The sequence below is a fragment of the Tursiops truncatus genome, chromosome 13, assembly GCF_011762595.2.
Source record: "Tursiops truncatus isolate mTurTru1 chromosome 13, mTurTru1.mat.Y, whole genome shotgun sequence".
In the NCBI taxonomy this organism is placed as follows: Eukaryota; Metazoa; Chordata; class Mammalia; order Artiodactyla; family Delphinidae; genus Tursiops; species Tursiops truncatus.
Genome location: NC_047046.1, coordinates 47,575,495 through 47,597,725, shown reverse-complemented (window position 1 = coordinate 47,597,725; position 22,231 = coordinate 47,575,495). Strand labels below are relative to the sequence as shown.

Here is a 22,231-nt window from a genome sequence, read left to right as displayed (position 1 = left end):
AGGGCTAGTATGAAGGAGGGAAAGAGCAAGAGGAGGACAAAGGGTAATTAAGAGTCATATTATTTAGGGCCTTGAAAGCTATTGGCTTTTCATCAGAGTAAAATGGAAAACCACTGAGGATTTTGAGCAGAGTAGTGATAAAATCTAAATTACAGTTTAACTGGGTCATTCTGAGTGCTGGGTTCAGGACAGACTGAAAGGAGTTATAGATAGAAGCAGGGTGTGGGGCTATTCTAGTAATCCAGATAAGAGATTATGGCGGCTTGGATCAAGATGGTGCCTGCGGCAGTAGTGAGAAGTAGGGAAATTCTGGGTGTATTTTAAAGATAGAGCCAATAGAATTTTCTGATGACCAGACAAGGGGAGAAATAAAAATAGAGGAGTAAAGGATGACCAGGATGGCTCACATAAGCAACGGGAAGAATGAAATTGCCTTTAACTGACAAAAGGGAGGCTGCAGAGGAGGCAGGATTAGGAGACAGTATCAGGGGCTCAGAGATGCATTTGAGACATCCTAGCAGAGATATCCCATAGGCTGTTGACATACAAGTCTGGAATTCAGGGAAAATGTCCTTGCTGGAGATACTGATTTGGGAGTATTCTACATATAACTAATGTTTATAATCATTAGATTGAATGACATGATCTCAGAATCGAGAAGGAAAAGTCGTTGGTGACCTCAATAAGAGTTTTAACTGAATTATAAGGGAGGAAATAATCTGATTGCAGTAGTTTCAAGAGCAAATGAGAGGAGAAATAGTGCAAACATGAGTATAGACACCTCATTCAAGATGTTTTCTGTAAACTTAAAGCAAAAAATAAACACTAGACAGTGAAACGTGATCAAGAGAGGATCTATTCTTCCGAAATGTTTGTACACTAATATAAATGATCCAGTAGAGAGGAGGGAACAGTTGTGGCAGGAGACATAGGGAATAACTGAAGAGTTGCTGAGACACTGTCCTTTGAGTGTGTGAGAAAGGATGAGATCCATTGCACAAGTAGAGGGACTGGCCTTTACTAGGAGCACCCACAGTAACAGGAGAGACAGCAGAGTACACTAACATGAAAATAAGTGCAAGATGGAAGTTTGTGGAAGATGTTTTTTGATTGCCTCAATATTTTTCAGTGAATTTGAATGCAAGCTCAATTGGGAATGAGGATGGAGGAAGAGGTGCTGGAGGTTTGAGGAGAGAAGAGAATGTGTAAAATAGTGGTCTAAGAGAGGAGAGGACTTAGCTGATTAAGAAAATAATGGTTTATTACCTTACATCGTGGAAGCGCTTACTTATCACCATTGTGTATTTTTCTCCAGTCGCAATTAAGTAAAGAAATTCATCCTCAGTAGGTGTAGAGCTGTGCCAGTGGAAGAGGCCACCACCCAAATATAACAGTAATGATTCTCATTACATGACAAATACGAGAACACCGTGTGAAACAAAGCAACAAAGCAAAGAGTTGAGAGAGAGAGAGTTTTGTTGTTTGTTTTATGGGAAATATTGGATTTAGGGATCAGAGGACTTTAGGATAAAGTTTAGGGATTGACCGACTTTACAAATCTCAAGAACTGACATGGAGCTGTTTGATCGATTGGGACTGGTCTAAACTGATTCTGTGGTTACCTATTTCAGGCTTGGAATTAGGAACCAAAAAGAGCCTATCTTCTACTTTCTTTCCTGAGGTTGGAGAATAGGAACTTATTTTTCTCGGATGGATTTAACCAAGGTTGGAAAATAATGAACCAAGTATATAAAGTGTGAAAAGCACCATGTGTTGAGAGTATATGCAAGAGAATAATTATAACGATTGACAATGAAATTTATAATGATGGAGCCAAAGGATTAAATACTCCAGTGGATTTGAAGGACTTTTTTAGTTTAGGTACCAGGGAGAATGAGCTGGCAAGGTAAAAGCTGAAACTAAGAGACTGGCATATTTGAAATTATGATAATAGATAATATCATTGCAAATAACAAGGTTATCAGTGTGACCCAGGAAAAAAGGTTGAGTGAATTAAAGGGCAAGCTTAAGGAATCAAAAAACTGAGAATCCTGGAAATTAGAATTGTCTACATAGATTTTGAAATACACCTCAAATTATAATGGAGCAGTATTGGAGAGAGTGACATTAAGCCAGGAGCTAAAACCTCAAGAAATGATCATTTGTGATCTGCCAGAGGACAAGATGACTAAACATGGGGGTTAGTGAAGATAGTATGATGAAATGATTTTTCAAAGTTTTATCATTTTATGAAGGGTGGAGGGACAACAGAATGGAAGAGACAATGATGACCAAGTAGGATGTCTATGCCATTCCAGACTCAGTGGTGCTGATATGAAGGATGTGGGCAGGAAAACAAAAAACAAACAAAAATAAAAGCAGTACTTATGAGAGCTGCAGAGAAAGCAGTGTCATGAGGGAGACCCAGGTTTCAGCTGGAGCAGAAAGTGAAAGAGATATCCACAGAAGAGTTTGGAATAAAACATTCTTTTGCCCCTGGCAATGGTGACCTTTGTAGGATGATCAATGGAAAATATAATTATTACTGCAATTTTATCCCTATTAAATCTGCTCACAAATGGCAGCATGCCATGCAGATCATTTATCAAACATCTATAACTTTACCATATATTGACTCTCTTTCCAGGAGTGACCCCATAGGGTGGGTTGAAAAGCTTTTATCCCACAATAATATACCCAACTCACTCTCTTACCAAGTTGCCTAGATCCCTTCCTCCCTCCAATTGGATTTTCACCTCCAAACTTCTCCTGTATGGAAATTCCAGAGCCACCAGTAGCCTTTAGATATGCAAACATTCATTGTAATGGAAGGAGTAGTGGCTTGGGAATTAGAAAACATAAACCCCATTACTAATAATTGGTTTGTCCATTAGCTGATTTGTTCACTTTAGTGTTATTGAACCTCAAGTTTGCACAACAGTAAAAGAAAGCATTCATGCCAGATAATCAAATTGTGTTCTTGTCCAATTGTAACCCATCCCATCTGAATGTTTGAGACAACTTCACAATCAAAATTAAGGACATGGGCTTCCCTGGTGGCGCAGTGGTTGAGAGTCCGCCTGCCGAGGCAGGGGACACGGGTTCGTGCCCTGGTCCGGGAAGATCCCACATGCCGCGGAGCGGCTGGGCCCGTGAGCCATGGCCGCTGAGCCTGCGCGTCCAGAGCCTGTGCTCCGCAACGGGAGAGCCCACAACAGTGAGAGGCCCGCATACCGCAAAAAAAAAAAAAAAAAAAAAAAAAAAAAAAAAAAATTAAGGACATAATTACAAAAAGTCAAGGCATTACTACACAGAAGATCAATAAGACACAAATTACAAGCCATTTGTCAGCAAGCAAATGTAATATTTAAATGTTTATCGTTACAGAATCTGTTGCACAATGTTTGCATCTCATTTTCTATTCATATACATGTTAGAAAAGGGTGAAATTTTCAAAGAAGTAGTTACTGGTGAAAAAAATCAAGCTAAATTCTGTTACGGCCAGTCTATTGACCTGAGTTATATCATACCAACCGATTGACCTGAACGGAGAGACTAAAATACGGTGGTCACCAATAGCCTTGTTTTGTATGTACCTCAGGGATTAGTCTGAGAACTTTTCTTTTACATGGACCAGCATCTACCAACACCTCTTATTTGCTAGCAATAGGAAGATCAATATAATTTGAGTCACTGGTTGAAGATGACAGGGTCCTGTTTCCTTAATCCTGAGTTACAATGCTCTAGGGCAGATAGTTTAGTAATGGCAGTGAGACTAGCCATAGAACTCATCAATGACTACATGAACCTTAGCTTGAAATTTCCATTTGCAAGATGTCACTTGTTTAAAAAGAATCTTGAAACAGTTTTTTAAGTCAAAGAGAGAAGCAATTTTTAACTCACATAATCATATGTAAGAAATTAAATTTGATTTATATATTATTTATTGTACATGCTGCAAAATCATGGCCATAGAACCCTGAGAACAACTCCTGTTGTTACCAAGGTAACTTTTTCTGTGCTGGGATAGACAGGTCACAGCCCTTGCTGTTGGGTAGAAAAAGATATGAATCCTTTATATGCTCTGTGAACATGGGATATTTACATGACTTCTATGTATGAATTGCTACTTTTTATAAACAGGAATAGTTTGTAATAGTTTTTGCACTCGTGCTTGTATTATTCTTCTATTGCTATATAAGAAGTTACCACAAATTTGCCAACTTTTATACATATATTATTACAATTTCAATAGGTCACAACTACAGGCACGGTTTAACTGAGTTCTCTGCTCAGGATCTCACAAGACTGCAATTTAGTTGTCAGCCAGGCTGTGTTCCTTTCTGGAACTCAGGGTCCTCTTCCAAGATCAAATATTGTTGCCCGTACTCAGATCTTTCTTGCTGTTACCCAGGGATCACTCTCAGCTCCTGAGACCCCCACAGGTCCTAGCTACATTATAGCCCTATCACCAGCCCTCTCACAGCATAGCATTTACTTCTTCAAGGGCAGCAGGAGACATTCTCCCTCTTCTCTGGTAAAACAGAGTTATGACCTATACTCAGAAAACTATAAGACACGGATGAAGGAAATTGAAGATGACACAAACAGGTGGAAAGGTATCCTATGCTCTTGGGTTGGAAGAATTAATACTGTTAAAATGACCATACTACCCAAGGCAAACTACAGATTAAATGCAATCTGTATCAAAATACCAATGGCATTTTTCACAGCACTAGAACAAATAATTTTAAAATTTGTATGGAAACACAAAAGACCCTGAATAGCCAAAACAATCTTGAGAAAGAAAGAGAGCTGGAGCAATCATACTCCCTGACTTCAGACTATACTACAAAGCTACAGTAATCAAAACATTATGGTACTGGCACAGAAAAATAGACATATAGATCAATGAAACAGAACAGAGAGTGCAGAAATAAACCCACACACATATGGTCAATTAATCTATGACAGAGGAGACAAGAATATACAATGGAAAAAAGACAGTCTCTTCAATAAGTGATGCTGGGAAAACTGGACAGCTACATTTAAAAGAAGGAAATTAAAACATTCTCTAATGCCATTTACAAAAATAAACTCAGAATGGATTAAAGACCTAAATGTAAGACTGGATACTATAAAGCTCTTAGAGGAAAACATAGAAAGAACACTCTGACCTAAATCGTAGCAATATTTTTTTGGATCAGTCTCCTAGAGCAAAGGAAACAAAAGCAAAAATAAACAAATAGGATCTAATGAAACTTAAAAGCTTTTGCACAGAAAAGGAAACCACAGACAAAATGAAAAGACAACCTACTGAATGGGAAAATATATTTGCAAATGATATGACCAATAAGGGGTTAATATCCAACATATATAAACAGCTTATACAACTCAACATCAAAAAAACAAAACTACCCAAATTTTAAATGGGCAGAAGAATTGAATAGACATTTTTTCCAAAGAGGAAATGCAGGCACCTGAGAAGATGCTCGGCATCACTAATCATCAGGGGAATGCAGATCAGAACCACAGTAAGATAACACCTCACACCTGTCAGAATGGCTATCATCAAAAAGAACATGAATAACAGATATTGGCGAGGATGTGGAGAAAAGGGAACCTTCATATACTGTTGGGAATGTAAATTGGTGTAGCCACTGTGCAAAACAGTATGGAGATTTCTCAAAAAACAAAAAAAGAGCTACCATGTGAGCCAGCAATTCCACTCCTGGGTATATATCCAAAAAAAGCAAAAACACTAATTTGAAAAGATACATGCACCCCAGTGTTCGTAGCAGCATTATTTACAATTGCTAAGATATGTAAGCAACCTAAATGTCTGTTAACAGAGGAATGGATAAAGAAGACATGGTATATATGCACAATGTAATTCTACTCAGCCATAGAAAAGAATGAAATTAAAGCCAAAAAGAAAGCAGACTCACAGATCTAGAGAACAAACTATTGGTTACCAGTGGGGAGAAGGATGGGGGGCAATATAGGGATAGGGGGATAAAGGATTATGATATTATATGAAATAATGTGTATGAAACTTTTGAAAATTGGAAAGCACTATAGAATTTAAAGAATCATTCAGTATAAAATTTTTTTTTAAAAAAACAGAGTTATATAAGCATACAGCCTAACATAATCACGGAAGTGACACCCTATCATCCTTGCTATATTCTACTGGCCAGAAGTAAGTCACAGGTTCTGCCCTACTCAAAGAGAGGGACTCTACAAGGCTATGACTCATTGGGGATCATCTTAGAATTGTGCTTACCACAGTGGTATAGGGAGTACCTGTTGAGACAATGCATCTATATCTAAAACACTTATAAAAAGTACTTGCTAAATGTAAACTGTTATGACTGCTATTGTTTATGTAAAATCTAAACACAAGCAAATATTGTAATTGTAAGATTAAATTTAGGAAAAAGTCATTACATTGGGAATTTAAAATTGTCATCAGTGCCATCAAAGAACATTTATTAGATATTTATTTGTACATTCCTCTCCAATGGATTGTGACCTTGTAGGTAAATTAGCTCACATAATGCATTGAGGCATTAGGAATTTTCTCCTCTTAAAACAGTACCTTTTTTTTTTTTTTTTTTTTTTGTGGTACGTGCGCCTCTCGCTGTTGTGGCCTCTCCCGTTGTGGAGCACAGGCTCTGGACGCGCAGGCTCAGCAGCCATGGCTCACGGGCCCAGCTGCTCTGCGGCATGTGGGATCTTCCCAGACCCGGGCACGAACCTGCGTCCCCTGCATCGGCAGGCAGACTCTCAACCACTGCGCCACCAGGGAAGCCCAAAACAGTACCTCTTAATAAACATTCTGAGATTAGAAATCAAACCAAAACAATTCCATCTTAAATAAGTTGTCTTAGCCTATTACAATGGATGAACAGTAATCAACAGTTTTATTCTAAAGATGACTTGTTCTAAAAATATATTAATGCAGTCAACCAGTTGAATCTCTCAGATCTTTATATATGATAACTAGTAATTAGATTGTAAATTAATCTTGTTGAGATAGAAATGTGCTTATTTATTTATCCTTTTGAAACAACCTTCTATTAAAGAAAATATTTAATTCTTCTTTCTGAACTTTAGTTAAAGGCAGCAAAATCAATTGGAAACATAGCATAATTACATTCAGTACTAAACTTCAGTTCTGGATCTGGTTCTTTAAGATTTTCGCTAGTGGCAGAAATTGTATAGTAAAAGATTGTTACTTTCTCTTTGATACACAAAATTGAAATTACAGAAAAAAATATCATCTATTTATATTGGATAGTATGAAAAGAGTTGATTTTTCCCAACAGGTTCTCATATCAAAATTGCTAATATTTGAAACTACAATATTTGCCTGCCTTAGATAGCTGTTGTATTAGTCGAGGTTCAGAGTACTCCAGGGAAAGAGGGTCTGTGTGTATGTGTGTGTGTGTGCATATACGTACATACATATATATATATGTATACATACATATATATGATGAGATGAGATCCACCCATATTGTGGAAGACAGTCTGCCTTACACAAAGTCTACTGATTTAAACATTAATCCGAAAACTACTTTCATGAAAACATCTAGATAGTGTTTAAACAATTATCTAGGCACCATGGCCTAACCAAGTTGACATATAAAGTTAATCATCACATTTGCCTTCCCTGCCACCCCCCTACACAAAACACACACACAAAGAGGACAAATAGGGTTATGCAATCCACTAAAGAAATTTAATATGAATTCCCAAAGCAGAAAGTTTATAATCAAAATTAAAGAGAGTATTATGCTTATAAATCTTTATAAATTGGAAAAGGGGGTGAGAGCTGCCATTTATTATCATTTTATATTCCTTTGATATACATAGCATTGGATATTCAAGGACTTTAACATTTGTATTAATTCATTTCTAATATGTTCCTGCTCTTTGCTCATTTTTTCTGGTGCGGTATTATTCTTTTTATCTTATTAATTTGTATGTTCTCTTTATCACACATTTTTTACTTTTCTACTTCAGATATTTTTTAGATTCAAATTTTGGGGATTTTATATAGCATTTTAAATTTTGTTTGCAGTCAAATGCACCCAAATTTTTTTTCCTTTTTATTACATTGTTTTATTCTTAGAAAATATGTGTCCATCTCAAGATCAATTAAAAAACCATATGGAGTTTCTACTGGTTCCTATGGTTTAATGGTTTGTAGTTAACTCTTCAATTCATCTTTTACCTGTTTGAAATTATATCATACTTGCAGTCTTATATCCTACTTTATTCATATAACTTTATATATTGAGCATTTTCCATAAAATGAAATATTACTTGGTATATGATATGAGCTGAGGATATGATTTATAGTTTTCCAAATTTCCTATTTTCTCAACATTGTTGATATGTTCTGCTTTCTTTAACTTAAGTAACCAAGGTTACTTAATATTTCTGTGCTTGTTTCTTTGTATATAATATAGTAATATTAATAGTATCTAACTCAGGTTTGTTGAAAAGAAAAACCAATAATCATATAGTACTTAGAACAGTGCCTGACAATATTAATATATCATTAATGTTAAGTATTAGCATTATTATATTTATTTCACAATTATCAGTTTAGATTCATTGATTCATCTGTTAATCCTTTCATAAATTCCAGATTTTGATTCTTTTCTGTGTGTAATATATGATTCATTGTTTATTTTTTCATTTATTTTTATTGAAATATAGTTGATTTACAATGTTGTGTTAGTTTCAGGTATACAGCACTATCACTATTCAGTTACATATATATATTCTTTTTTGGATTCTTTTTTTTTTTTAATACACCTTTACTGGAGTATAATTTCTTCACAATACTGTGTTGGGTTCTGTTGTACAACAAAGTGAATCAGCCATATGCATACATATATCCCCATATCCCCTCCCTCTTGAGCCTCCCTCCCACCCTCCCTATCCCACCCCTCTAGGTCATTTCAAAGCACCAAGCTGATCTCCCTGTGCTATGCTGCAGCTTCCCACTAGCTATCTATTGTACATTTGGTAGTGTATATATGTCGATGCTACTCTGACTTTGCCCCAGCTTCCCCCAACCCCGTATCCTTGAGTCCATTCTCTATGTTTACATCTTCATTCCTGCCCTGCCACTAGGTTCATCAGTACCATGATTTTTTTTTAATTGCATATATATGTGTTAGCATACAGTATTTGCTTTTCTCTTTCAGACTTCACTCTGTATGACAGACTCTAGGTCCATCCACCTCACTACAAATAACTCAATTTCATTTCTTTTTATTCCATTGTGTATATGTTCCACATCTTCTTTATCCATTCATCCATCGATGGACATTTAGGTTGCTTCCATGTCCTGGCTATTGCAAATAGTGCTGCAATGAACATTGTGGTACATGTCTCTTTTTGAATTATGGTTTTCTCAGGGTATATGCACAGTAGTGGGATTGCTGGGTCATATGGTAGTTCTATTTTTAGTTTTTTAAGGAACCTCTATACTGTTCTCCATAGTGGTTGTATCAATTTACATTCCCACCAACAGTGCAGGAGGATTTGCTTTCACCACACCGTTTCCAGGATTTATCGTTTCTAGATTTTTTTGATAATGGCCATTCTGACCATTGTGAGGTGATACCTTATTGTAGTTTTGATTTGCATTTCTCTAATAATTAGTGATGTTGAGCATCTTTTCATGTGCCTCTTGGCCACCTGTATGTCTTCTTTGGTGAAATGTCTATTTAGGTCTTCTGCCCATTTATGGATTGGGTTGTTTGTTTTTTTTTTTTGATATTGAGCTCCATGAGCTGCTTGTATATTTTGGAGATTAATCCTTTGTCAGTTGCTTCATTTGCAAATATTTTCTCCCATTCTGTGGGTTGTCTTTTTGTCTTGTTTATGGTTTCCTTTGCTGTGCAAAAGTTTTTAAGTTTAATTAGGTCCCATTTGTTTTTTTTTGTTTTTTACATCTTTATTGGAGTATAATTGCTTTACAATAGTGTGTTAGTTTCTGCTTTATAACAAAGTGAATCAGTTATACATATACATATGTTCCCATATCTCCTCCCTCCTGCATCTCCCTCCCTCCCACCCTTCCTATCCCACCCCTCCAGGTGGTCACAAAGCACCAAGCTGATTTCCTTGTGCTATGCGGCTGAAGGAAAAGACCTACAATAATGAACCCAAAACAATTAAGAAAATGGGAATAGGAACATACATATTGATAATTACCTTAAATGTAAATGGACTAAATGCTCCCACCAAAAGACACAGATTGGCTGAATGGATACAAAAACAAGACCCATATATATGATGTCTACAAGAGACCCACTTCAGACCTAGAGACACATACAGACTGAAAGTAAGGGGATGGAAAAAGATATTCCATGCAAATGGAAACCAAAAGAAAGCTGGAGTAGCAATTCTCGTATCAGACAAAATAGACTTAAAATAAAGACTATTAGAAGAGACAAAGAAGGACACTACATAATGATCAAGGGATCGATCCAAGAACAAGATATAACAATTGTAAATATTTATGCACCCAACATAGGAGCACCTCAATACATAAGGCAAATACTAACAGCCATAAAAGGAGAAATCGACAGTAACACATTCATAGTAGGGGACTTTAACACCCCACTTTCACCAATGGACAGATCATCCAAAATGAAAATAAGTAAGGAAACACAAGCTTTAAATGATACATTAAACAAGATGGACTTAATTGATATTTATAGGACATTCCATCCAAAAACAACAGAATACACATTTTTCTCAAGTGCTCATGGAACATTCTCCAGGATACATGATATCTTGGGTCACAGATCAAGCCTTAGTAAATTTAAGAAAATTGAAATTGTATCAAGTATCTTTTCTGACCATTTATTTATTTTTGTTTTTATTTTCATTACTGTAGGAGGTGGGTCACAAAAGATCTTGCTGTGGTTTATGTCAAAGGGATTTTTTCCTATGTTTTCCTCAAAGAGTTTTATAGTGTCTGGCCTACATTTAGGTCTTTAATCCATTTGGAGTTTATTTTTGTGTATGGTGTTAGGTAGTGTTCTAATTTCATTCTTTTACATGTAGTCCAATTTTCCCATCACCACTTATTGAAGAGGCTGTCTTTTCTCCATTGTATGTTCTTGCCTCCTTTATTGTAAATTAGGTGACTCTATGTGCATGGGTTTATCTCTGGGCTTCCTATCTTGTACATTGATCTATATTTCTGTTTTTGTGCTGGTACCATACTGTCTTGATTACTGTAGCTTTGTAGTATAGTTTGAAGTCAGGGAGCCTGATTCTTCCAGCTCCGTTTTTCTTTCTCAAGATTGCTTTGGCTATTCGGGGTCTTTTGTGTTTCCATACAAATTGTAAAAGTTTTTGTTCTAATTCCGTGAAGAATGCCATTGGTAGTTTGATAGGGATTGCATTGAATCTGTAGATTGATTTGGGTAGTATAGTCATTTTCACAATATCGATTCTTTCAATCCAAGAACATGGTATATTTCTCCATCTGTTTATGTCATCTTTGATTTCTTTCATCAGTGTTTTTATAGTTTTCTGAGTACAAGACTTTCACCTCCTGAGGTAGGTTTATTCCAAGGTATTTTATTCTTTTTGTTGCAGTGGTACATGGGATTGTTTCCTTAATTTCTCTTTCTGATTTTTCGTTGTTAGTGTATAGGGATGCCAGAGATTTCTGTACATTAATTTTGTATCCTGCAACCTTACCAAATTCATTGATTAGTTCTAGTAGTTTTCTGGTGGCATCTTTTGGATTTTCTATGTATAGTAACATGTCGTCTGCAAACAGTGACAGTTTTACTTCTTTTCCTATTTGTATTCCTTTTATTTCTTTTTCTCCTCTGATTGCCATGGCTAGGACTCCAAATCTATGTTGAAATAAGAGTGGCCAGAGTGGACATCCTTGTCTTGTTCCTGATCTTAGTGGAAATGCTTTTAGTTTTTCACCATTAAGTATGATGTTTGCAGTGGGTTTGTCATATACGGCCTTTATTATGTTGAGATAGCTTCCCTCTATGCCCATTTTCTGGAGAGTTTTTGTCATAAATGGTGTTGAATTTTATCAAAAGCTTTTTCTGCATCTATTGAGAAGATCATATGGTTTTTATTCCTTAATTTGTAAATATGGTGTATCACATTGATTGATTTGCATATATTGAAGAATCCTTGCATCCCTGGGATAAATCCCACTTGATCATGGTGTATGATCCTTTTAATATGTTGTTGCATTCTGTTTGCTAGTATTTTGTTGAGGATTTTTGCATCTATGTTCATCAGTGATATTGGTGTTTAATTTTCTTTTTTTTGTGATATCTTTTCCTGGTTTTGGTATCAGGATGATAATGGCCTCATAGAATGAATTTGGGAGTGTTCCTCCCTCTGCAAATTTTTGGAGGATTTTGAGAAAGGTGGTGTTAGCTCTTTTCTAAAGGTTTGATAGAATTTGCCTGTGAAGCCATCTGATCCTGGACTTTTGTTTGTTGGAAGATTTTTATAGTTTTCCAAATTTCCAGTTTTCTCAACATTGTTGATATCTTCTGCTTTCTTTAATTTAAGTAACCAAGGTTACTTAATATTTCTGTTCTTGTTTCTTTGTGTATAATATAGTAATATTAATAGTATCTAACTCAGGTTTGTTGAAAAGAGAAAACAATAATTATATAAAGTACTTAGAACAGTGCCTGACAATATTAATATATCATTAATGTTAAATGTTAGCATCATTATATTTATTTCACAATTATCAGCTTAGATTCATTGATTCATCTGTTAATCCTTTCACAAATTCCAGATTTTGATTATTTTCTGTGTGTTATGTATGATTCATTGTTTATTTTTTAACTTTTTCATTTATTTTTTTTGAAATATCATTGATTTACAATGTTGTGTTAGTTTTAGGTATACAACAAAGTGATTCAGTTATACATATATATGTGTAGGTGTATATATACACCTACACATATATATATTCTTTTTTGGATTTTCCATTATAGGTTATTACAAGATATTTAGAATAGTTCTCTGTGCTATACAGTAGGACCTTGTTGGTTATCTGTTTTGTATATAGTAATGTGTTTATTTTAATACCAAATTCCTAATTTTTCCCTCTCCTCCTGCACTTTCCCCTTTGGTAACCATAAATTTGTTTTCTATGTCTGTGGGTCTGTTTCTATTTTGTAAGTAAGTTCATTTGTATCTTTTTTTTTTAGATTCCACTTGTAAGCAGTGTCATAATATTTGTCTTTCTCTTGTCTAACTTACTTCACTTAGTATGATAATTTCTAGGTATATCCATGTTTTTGCAAATGGTATTATTTCATTCTTTTTTATGGCTGAGTAATATTCCACTGTGTATATATACCACATCTTTATGCATTCATATATTGATGGACACTTCTCCAAAAAGACATACAGATAGCCAACAGACACACGAAAAGATGCTCAACATTGCTATTAGAGAAATGCATATCAAAACTACAGTGAGGTATCACCTCACACCAGTCAGAATGGCTATCAAAAAGTCTACATATAATAAATGCTGGAGAGGGTGTGGAGAAAAAGGAATCCTCTTACACTGCTGGTGGGAATGTAAATTGGTGCAGCCACTATGAAGAACAGGTTCCTTTGAAAACTAAAATCAGAGTTAGCATATCATCCAGCAATCCCACTCCTGGGCATATATCCGGAGAAAACTATAATTCAAAATAATACATGCAGCCCAATGTTCATAGCTTGATTTTTTTCCCTTTCTCTTCCTTCCCGTATAAGTTGTAATATACAATACGACAGCATCTTCCACTTTGTTTCTTTTGTCAAAAATATAACAAAAGTATATATTCTTTGCACTTTTACATCTTTAATATACCAGATAAATTTAAAAGTTACTGTTAAATACCTCACTCCCAAAAAGTTCCATTGATATTTTGTTTTTCACTGAGTTGAATATCTATTTTAATATAAGAAAAATTGATAAGAAAACTGGGAGGAAATAGTGAGGTTAAGTAACTTGTCCAATACCATAGTAATAATGAGTGGTGCCATGATTTAAACAAAGGCATTCTTTAATATAAAGTTATATTTTTTAATTATTCTTTGAGGAATCACATTCAGGACATATACTTAATAGCAATTGATTTTTTGTAAAATGGAAAAGTCCAAAAAAGTGATATTTCTGCCACATAACTGAACTCTGATTCTTACCTGCAGATTTAATTATGTGCCATAATGCTTCCTTCTGCTGATAAGCAATATCATTTATTTGAAATGCAGTACCACATGTAGATTAATGAAATGCTATTCCCAGGGACTGTGCCCATGTAACTCCCTTTGCTCAGTGGCTCATCCAGCACCACACCTATGAAAGGGAGTACAGAGTCATTGCCAAATGTTATTCTGAGGTTTTTCCCATAACTCACCTCCTTTCATCAAAATGGCTAATAAAATATAACATTTTCAAGTAAACCATTAAACAAAAAACTGGACCTGTTGGTATGAAACCGTGAATTAGCCACCTTGGAAATATGGCATGATATTCTAATCACTAAAACTAGAGTCCATCCTTAATCTAATTTTTTTCCCTTTCACATCCACAGGAGGCATGGGTAGTCATCACTGAACTCTTTTTTGCTTTGTACAGGCTAACCTCCCACAACCTTCTAAACACAATGCTCCAGGTGGCCATAATTAATTAAATTGACACTTGAGGAGAAACCTATTTACCTACTTGCAAACTCACAACTTCTGTTGAACAAAACAATGAACTTTGTGATTATTCTAGGTCAATTTTAGTCTTAGAAGATTTTCTGTTCAATTTTATTTAAGTGTACTACAGTGTGTCAACTTCTATCTTTCCTTTGGGTTTCATTACATAAAACTGTAGATACAGTATTAACGGAAACAAACATTTCAGAGGCAAAGTGGAATTCAGGTCCAATGATATAGGTCCAAATTCATGCACTGCTTGCCTGGAGAAGGAGTTCAGCAAAGGTTTAAAATTATTTTTCCACATGAGGAAAATTTGCACGATGGGTCCCTTACCCTTTAAATATTTGGCACTTTGACTTCTGTCTCTGCATTTTCCTGGTTTTCTTTCTTTGTCTCTGACCACCTTTCTGTCCTGTGACGTAGTTCACTAAGACAAGTTGTAGAACTAAAATAAAAACTATGACAACAGGTTTAGAGAAGAAGAATAGAATCCAGACATATTTAGGACTTAGTATTTAAGATATTTAGCAGCCAGTAGGATGGCCATGCTGGAGGAAAGAGGGAAGATTCATGGGTAACTCTGAGGTTGCTCTGGGTTACTCGAGGAAACAGGGTGTATGAGGCTGCTGGTAACCAAAAGAGACTAAACAAAACTGAACAGATTTGAGAAAGAAGAAGCTGCATTGTGTTGTAAATATAGCACTCCTTGGTCACAGAAAAAAGTACTGTAAATATAGGGCAAAATTCTAACCCCTGCACCGGTGTTTTGCATGCTCTACTTTCTCTTCTTCCTCCCTCTCCCAACCTGTTCCCTCCCCAGCATTCTCTGCTCTAGTCAGGCCATTTTGCTCACTGAAGCCCAAATAAACTAATTCCTTTCTGACAGCTTCCTTTGCTCGTATTTCTCCCTCTTATTAGAATGACCTTTTTTGTGCCCCAATGCAGGAGATTCCTTTCCTTTTGTTAGAGGTCTTCTTGGAGACCCACTTCCTCAAGAAAACTGTCCTGGACCATGGTAACTAGAGTCATTTCATTTCACTTTGAAGTCCTCTAATGCTTTCTGTGCTACTCACTTGATATTTAACAAATACTACTTTATGTTGCTGGTCATATTTTTACGTGCCTGGCCTTTGCAGATTTCTACTCTGTTTGAAATGCACAATCATCACGTTTCATACAGGGTGGCATATCCCATGCCTCCTAATACAGTTTATGCAAGTAACAGGTGGTCAGTAAATGTTTATTTAAGGGGAGAGGAGACTGTGCCTCCTTGAAATTAGGTGTAGGATGAACTATATATATTTCCTGGTACTAGAAGTAATGGAGGCTTAGTAATTAAAACATCACAGATTTATCATATGGTTCTGGAAGTCAGAAGTCCAAAATCTGTCTCACTGAATTAAAGCTAAAGTGTGGGTAGTGCTGGTTCCTTGTGGAGGCTCTAAGAATGTTGCCTTGCCTTTTCCAGAGGCAAGCTTGAATTCATTAGCTCATAACCCCTTCCTCATAGTGACGTCAGCATCGTGTCATCACATCTTCACTGACTCTTTCTGTCTTCATATAATTTAATCTGCCTTTGTGCCCCTGCCTCCCTCTTATAAGGGTTCTTATGATGTTGGGCTCACCTGGATAACCCATCTGAACATCTTTAACTCAATTATATTTGCAAAGTCCCTTTTGCCATATAAGGTAATGGAGTCACAGGAACCAAGGATTAGAATGTGGACGTCTTGGGAGAGGGAGGATGTGATTTATGCTTCCACAGTATGCTTTCTCTTACCCTCAACAACAAAAGTTGTTGAGTTCCTACTATGGTGCTAAGCAATATGGTGCAGTAGTTGGAAACAAAGCAAACATATCTTCTGTTCAATATGCTCAGAATCTACTGGCAAAATTTGCATGTTAAAAAAGATTTATAATTCAATGTGACACATACTTTATTAGAGATAATATTAGACCTCTTTGGGAACATGAAGGAGAAATTATTTTATTTCTGCGTAGAGTGGGGAGATGCCTCAGTGAAGATTCCCTCATGGACGGGTAATCTCTGTTGTAATACAGGTCTATATTGTACAGCATTAACCTGTTGTGTTGGTTCAACAGGCATAATAGCTAATAAAATTTTACAATGTACGATTTGTTGTAATTGAAGTGAAAATAACCCAGCTTCCTTGACATTCATTTAAAGGCCTTATATTTATTAATTAAGTCATTCAAATAATATTTGTTGAGGAATTTCCATGTACCTGGCCTTGAATGAGGTACAAGGAACACAAAAATGAATATCACATGAACCATGCCCTCAAGGACCTAATGATGTAGCAGAGAAAGCAGACGAACAACTACCATTGGTTGGTTCTTCTCATTTTTTAAATAATTTTATCTTTCATGTTTCTCAGAAGTCTCATTTTTTCACAATGTTCATACACTCTTCTCTCCCATTTACCCTAAGGCTTCAAAATTTTCTCAACTACCATCTTGTGTCTTTTTTTTTTAACTTAACTTCCAAAGCGACTTTCGAATGTCCACGAGTCATGGTTTAGGGATGCGATGAATACTTTTGTGTGTCAGCTTCTATGTTTTAAATTTAACCTTCTGATTTTGAGTTTGACTTGAAGCATATTTAGAAATATTCAGGAAGTTTATCCATTTTATAATGTATTTCAGAAACAGCAAAATCTTATTGATTTGATAATCCCATATATCATGTAATGAGCAGAACAAGCTGTCAAAAGAACAAAGGAGCGCCTAGATCTCCACAAAGCTCATTTACTCAAAGTGAAAGGGAAAAAAAAAAAGCACAATTGTTTGATTTGACAGTACTTATACTAACATGACAGAAAACATAATAAAATTGGTTCAACTATTACACTTTCATTTATTCCAAGGACTATGACTAAGTGTCTACATATTGAATTTATAGCATATGTAGCCACATTTGAGGTAGGATTTGGGAAGGCCTAGAAGTTCGCATTATTTCTGTACTATGTACCATGAACACGATATAGTATCCAAAATTCCTATCTTTTGATTTACTCCCTTGGATAAAGCCATATGCAGAGGTCCTTCTTAAATGCATGGGATAATTAACACAAAACTCTTTGGGAGCATTGATACATGAAATAGAAATTGGTTAATTGGACTACTTATAGTTCATGTAGGGATGTGTCTCAAGATAGTAATTCAGAGTAGAGAGGATCAAACATAGAAAAGTTTTGTTGTAAATGTAGAAAGGAGATCTTCCAGAAGACTCCTCTACACAGACTTTGAAGAACCAAATGGAGAAGCACCAGGGCACAGCATGAAGATACAAGGGGCTGTTTCTCTCTTTAGTTCAAATAGTATTAATTTTTACTTTCTATTTCATTATGTCAATCCTGGTGGAAGTTTGTTTATTTTATTGGTCTTTTCTAATAACCAGCTCTGCCTTTGTGAATTTTCTTCATCATATATTTGATTTCTATTTTGTTAAATTCTTTCCCAACATTTTTGGAGAAAGAATTCTGTTCTTCTCCATTAACTGTTTTATTTGTATGACACCTTAATTTCTGCTTTTCCTCTTACTTCATTTTTTTACTTTGCAACTTTACTGAGGAATAATTGACAAACACAATTACATATTAAACTGTGCTACATAATTATTCCAACATAAGAATAGAAGGCTATAGATATTCCTCTAAGTATCATCTGGTTGCATCCTATATGTTTGATATTTGTTTAATTATCATTCAGTATTAAGTACTTAGAAATCTATTATGATTTATTTTGATTCATCTTTTATTTAGAACTGTATTCATAAATTTCAAAAGGTATTTTGTTTCATTTTTTGACTTCTAATTTAATTGCTTTTATCTTAAGAACATAGTTTATACCACACCAGTTCTTTGAAAAGATAAGACTTGTTTTATAATCTAATAGAACTGTATATGGTTAATGCTTTAATTTATGCAAGTTTCAAGTTTTAGAGTTTTATTTATGCTCAAGAAGACAGTGCAGTTTATAATTTGGGACGTGTGTGTGTGTGTGTGTGTGTGAGTGTATGTATATTTACATATTTGCTAGATCAAGATTGTTAAGCCTATTAATCATCATTATTTTAATTTTTGATTTGCCGGAACAGATGGCTATGTTGAAGTTTCTTATATGTTGATACATTCATTGATTTCCATTCTTAGTCATTAGCTCCATACAAATGTTTGGTTGATATGTGTTTCTCATTAATTGAACAACTATTTTCCTTTATACATATATATTGATCACCTCTTTATCTAAGAATGCTATTTTTCTTAAAGTCTCTTTTGCCTTATATACCCAAGATTTCACTGGGCTACTATCTGCCTAGTATACTACTTTTGACTATTTAGTTTCAATCTTTTATATCTTTAGATTTTAGTGTGCTTCTTGTAACGTATATATAAGCATGGTTTTTAAATCTAATCTTCTGTCTGAAGTGATGAGAGTAATTCATATATGGTTATTGTAATCAATTATATATTTGTATTTCATTCTGTTATCTTTTTGTTTCCTTTTGTCCTGCTTTTTCTATTGCTTCCTTTTTCTCCGTACTTGGCTTTTAATTGATTAAGAAATCTTTCCTCGTTCTGTTTGGGTTTTTTTAATTCCATTTTTCTCCTTTAGTTTGAAAGTCAAACACTATTTCTAACATTTTATTTGAAATTTTATCTTCATTAATATACTTTAAATTTTCCCATTAATATCTGATAACATAATGTGCCTCATATTTTATTTTAGTACAGAGCATATTTTAAGTACACTATGATATGTTAGAGCATTTTAACTCATATTACTGATAGACATATATACTATTGTTATAAAGCATATGTGTCTATCTTTCTTTTAGATTCTCAAATTAGGTATTATAATTTTTATTACCATTGCTTGCAATATTGTTATTTTGTACTGACAGTGTTTGTTTGACTTTACTTATTTACATTTTTAGTTATTGTTCACCATTTCCCCTTGCAATTATATCCTCTCTCTGGGATCATTTTCCTTCTCTGTTTATGTCCTTTCTGGTAGGAACATAGGACATAAACACAGTTTTACTTTATCTAAAATGTTTCTTCATTATAGTTGTTCTCAAACAGTACTTTTCCTGGACCTAAACATATATGCTGCCATGTGTCTTCCCCCAGAAATTTGGAGATTCATTTCACTAGCAGATAGCATGTAATTCCTTCCTTTATATCCTTAAATATTTTGTACATAGTATTTCATTTTCTGATGTGATATCTGAAATCTTTGAAGGCTATATGTAGTGGTCTTCTCTGAATCGCATTGTTTCCACTGCATATATTTAGTAATCTTTGAGAGCTCACAGATCTTCATCTCTGTAAAATGTGTGTCCCAATTTAAGACTGCTTCCCTCCAGAGAGAACTTGCACTGGTTTTCCCACCTTCCATCGGTTTTGCAGCGTCATTCTCACTTTCGCTGCCCGTGACCTCATCCTATTTCTTACCATCCTGGTCACTTTCGATGACATCTCAAACTCTGACTTCACTTGGCCTAATTTTGTGCTTTGGATTCTCCTCCCTCAATCTTTTCCAAACTATCTGAGCTTTATCATCAAACCATTTCCTCTGGGGATATCATCTCTACTGAGATGCTGTTACCTTGCATACTGTGTAAATTCAGTTTGGCATAGTAAATTAATGACTGCTTTCTGGCTCACTGTTACTTCTTTGTTGATAATGTCTTACCCAAAATTTTGGCACTAAAATTTTATTTGTATTTTAAATTTTTTAAAAAAAATTTATAGTTTTTAAAGGTTACTTTCCATTCACAGTTATTACAAAATATTGGCTGTGTTCCCCGTGTTGTACAATATGTCCTTGAACCTATCTTACACCCAATAGTTTGTGCCTCCCACTCCCCCATCCTTATATTGCCCCTCCCTGTTTCCCACTGATAACCACTAGTTTGTTCTCTGTATCTGTGAGTCTGCTTCTTTTTTGTTATATTCACCAGTGCATTGTATTTTTTGGATTCCACATATAAATGATATCATACAGTATTCATTTTTCACTTAGCAAAATGCCCTCTAAGTCCATGTTGCTACAAATGGCAAATTTTCATTCTTTTGTATGACTGAGTAGTATTCCATTGTGTGTGTGTGTGTGTGTGTGTGTGTGTGTGTGTGTGTATCCCACATCTTCTTTGTCCATTCTTCTGTTGATGGACACTTAGGATGCTTCTATATCTTGGCTACTGTAAATGATGCTGCTATGAACTTTGGGGTGCCATTTTTTTCTAACTATTGTTTTCATTTTCTTCAGATATATACCCAGGAGTGGAATTGCTGGATCATATGGTAGTTGTCTTTTTCATTTTTTAGGAAACCTCTGTAATGTTTTCCACAGTGGCTGCACCAATTTACCTTCCCACCAACAGTGTATGAGGGCTCCCTTTTCTCCACATCCTCACCAACATTTGTTATTTGTGGTCTTTTTGATAATAGCCATTCTGACAGATGTGAGGTGATATTGTGATTTTGCTTTGCATTTCCCTGATGATTAACAACGTTGAACATCTTTTCATGTGCCTGTTGGCCACCTGCATTTCCTCTTTGGAAAACTGTTCAGTTCTTCTGCCCATTTTTTAATTGAGTTGTTTGTTTTCTTGATGTTGTGTTATATGAGCTATTTATATATGTCAGCTATTAATTCCTGATCAGTCACATCATTTGCAAATATCTTCTCCCATTCAGTAGGTTGTCTTCGTTTTGTTGATGGTTTCCTTTGCTTTGCAAAAGCTTTTAAGTTTAATTAGGTCCCATTTGTTTATTTTTGCTTTTATTTATGCCACTAAAATTTTAAACAGGACAATATCAGGAGAGAGATTCCATTGGGGGGGCATTTACTTAATTAATTGAATAATTAAATAAAATCCTTATGCAGTGGCAAACTGTGTCAGCCACCTTTAAAAGTCACTGAAGTTTTAAAAATCTTTCTTTCAAGCAAATGTTATGTGTCTCTGTTTTATTTATTCTGCTTGATGCAAGTGAGAATAATGTGAAGTCTTTGCTACTAACAACCCTCTCTTAAGGTTTCCTATAAATTGCTTGTGAAAGGCCCTTAGTTATACTATGAAGTAATAAACTTTGTTTAAGTTGAGATTTACAGCTATAAATAATTCACTTAGTGGGAAGAGAACAGGAAGATACGCTAAGATCAAGTTTCACCTCTGTCTCATACTAGTTGGGGAGGCTGGGGCAACTGTCCTGCCTGGCATTGCTTCATTTGGCTAACTCCTGCTGAACTTAGCTATTGTATCACTTTCATCAGGAATCTTCCCAACTTATGCAAAACTGGCTAGTTACTCCTTCTCTGAGATCTTGTAGTCTACTGCTTTCTGTCCATATTCTACATTTATCTATCTACATAAAAGATATATTTATCTGCTATGTCCCTCTGAGCCACATTGAAGATAGAAACTAGCTGGTGCAATGGATCCTTGGCCCACTGGATG

At 35.2% G+C, this 22,231-nt stretch overlaps 1 protein-coding gene across 1 annotated transcript in view; it reads left to right on the top strand.

Moving 5' to 3' along the window:
* CCDC178 (coiled-coil domain containing 178) overlaps window positions 1–22,231 on the top strand; it is a 362,657-nt gene that overhangs the window by 287,143 nt on the left and 53,283 nt on the right. The window lies entirely within an intron of this gene.